At 38.5% G+C, this 2,500-nt stretch overlaps 1 long non-coding RNA gene across 2 annotated transcripts in view; it reads left to right on the top strand.

Moving 5' to 3' along the window:
• Positions 1-2,500, top strand: part of LOC142500954 (uncharacterized) — a 90,502-nt gene that overhangs the window by 82,152 nt on the left and 5,850 nt on the right. The gene's annotated exons all lie outside the window — the stretch shown is intronic.

Here is a 2,500-nt window from a genome sequence, read left to right as displayed (position 1 = left end):
TTTAAGCCTTGCAGCACCATATTAAAAATAAAATGACTTATTTGGAGAGACAGCATACTGCTATAGAGCACCACAAGATGGGGACGTATATTCTGCGACTGGAGGGAAATGTACCTTGTGGAAAATGCATATCGGGGCTTCAATTACCAGTTAAATGTTGAGAGACTAAAATGATCATCCCTTTTAGAAATGTGCTACTGCGAGTGGGAATTTTGTTGTCATACAGGGGAAATATTTCCATGGATTACCGTGAGGACTTACTTACCTTTCCAAAGGAGATTGACTTTTTATGAATAACTTTTTTCCCTTCTGTTTTGTCCTTTTTTTTTTTTAAATCTATTTCTGTTTTTCCTGCAGACATTTTTTTTTCAACTTTGTTGCTCATAGTTCTCATATCCCATGGATTGTTTGTTTTAAAGATTTTCTATGGTATATACTTTTTTTGTGTGCACTTGTATACCATGCGGGAATTAATGCAATTGAAATAGTCAGTGTAATTTGCTCTTTGAAAATTGAGTATGTTAAATTAATATTTTTTATACATTTTGAATTCCAGTGCTGCTCCCTTTGTAGTCTGTTTAATTATATAAAATGATATTCAAATACTGGAAATCGGTACCAGCTGATCTGACTGCTGCTACTGGGCAACTCGTCTCAAGACTCTCGGACAGATTAAGCCCTTGTCTACGTTCCTCTGCCTAGAGTGCAAGGTCTGCTCCACCATTCATCCAAAGCTTCTTCAAAGCATCTTCAAGAGCCGCTTACATGAGAAATCGATGCCTTCAGATTAGGGGGCGAGGGGGTGGGGGGAGGGAGAGACACAACATCAGCCTCTCCAAGGCCTTTGGTGGAGGGGGTGGTGTGGCAAATCCAGCTAGTGAGGCCTTTGGAGCGGGCTGGGTGGAACTATAATTTGAGCTAGAGGCCTTTGGAGGATGGGGTAGAGCCACGGAGGTCTTCGTAGGAGGTGAAAAGCGACCCTTTAAATTTGTTTATCTCAGTTTCAATTTACGGGAACTATTGTATTTCATTAAACATTGGGCGGAGGGAAACAATTACATTTTTCAACCAACATAGAACATTTCTCATCCAGCATTTAGGAAAGCTTCTAAATCACTCTAACCACACAAAATCTAATAATAGCAACAATAATTATTATTATTTTTAAATATCCGATTATAGTAATACAGTAATTCCCACAGGACAGTGCATTACCTGGGGCCTTTAACTCCTCTACCTGGGGCATTGATGGCCCTATCCTGAAGGGATTATTACTTAAATATATTGAATACGTAGCTAGGAAAAAAAATGTTTTTGCTGTTAGGGTAAATAGACTCTGGCAAAGGCATCTTGTGCATGCATCACACCTAGGTGTAACAATGTATTTGCTCCTATTTTGCCCTTCTTCTATCAAGGAGTATTCAGGGAGTGTTTATATGGGGCAAGACTTGGGGAAAGGTCTGCACAACTCCCCCTCTTGTTATGCACCAAATGCTGCAGCTGGGACCACACGTTTTCACCCTGCACAAAAAGATAACAAATTGGACGTTCGGAGGTGAAAGAAACCTCTTTGGAGAACAGACATGTATCAGATGTAAAAAAAAACAAACTTGTTTAATATTCCAATGTGTATTTACATGCTCTTTTATAATGCGTGGTACATTGCTTCTTTTTCTCTCTCTCTTTTTTTTTATTTTTTTTACATAATAAGCAAGAAGAGAAACGTAAATAAAAGTAATGAAAGAAAACAAAACCTTTCAACGTATAAAGAATGTGCCAGAGATCGGCAAATGGGCAAAGACCAAAGATGGGCAAATTTTGGGGGCGAATTTGTATCTGCAGCAGATCTGCCAGTTCCTTTAGTCCACGGATTTCAGCAGATCAATCTCAAAAAGGGCGATTTGCATTTTACAGATTTTTTTTATTATTATTAGCAATACACTCGGCGAATACCGCAACCATGGACGGATTTGTAGAATTCAATCCACGGATTCAGCAATCCGTTGGCGGATTCTTAAGAAACCGCCAACGGATTGCTGAATCCGCAGATTGGATTCTACAAATCCGTCCAGCGGTTGTATCCAATGGCGGATGTAATGAATTCGCTCGGATTAAAACCGACCACGTCCGTTTGCGGATTACGCAACACGTGGGCGGATTCTTAATAATAATAATTATTATTATTATTAGTTCCTGTAGGAACCAACACAATATAAATGTGTATCTATAGTAGGGACATACAATTTATAATATAGGGAATTACATATACAGACATACAACAGTAAACGTTATACAAACATAAGGAAAGGCAATCCCTGCCTCAGAGAGCTAACAATCTAATTGTATGATGAGAAATGTGCATCAGGCATTTCAGTACATGGCACAGAATGTAGCTGTATTAATTGGTTTTCTAAAAAAATGTTAAACGGTCTAGATATAAAGTAAATAAATAAGATTTTCAAAGCAAAGGACTCTTAGATTGTAAGCTCTTCGGGGCAGG

This window comes from Ascaphus truei, chromosome 8, assembly GCF_040206685.1.
Source record: "Ascaphus truei isolate aAscTru1 chromosome 8, aAscTru1.hap1, whole genome shotgun sequence".
Classification (NCBI taxonomy): Eukaryota; Metazoa; Chordata; class Amphibia; order Anura; family Ascaphidae; genus Ascaphus; species Ascaphus truei.
Note: the sequence above shows the minus strand (reverse complement) of the source record. Positions and strands in the feature narration are given on the sequence as shown.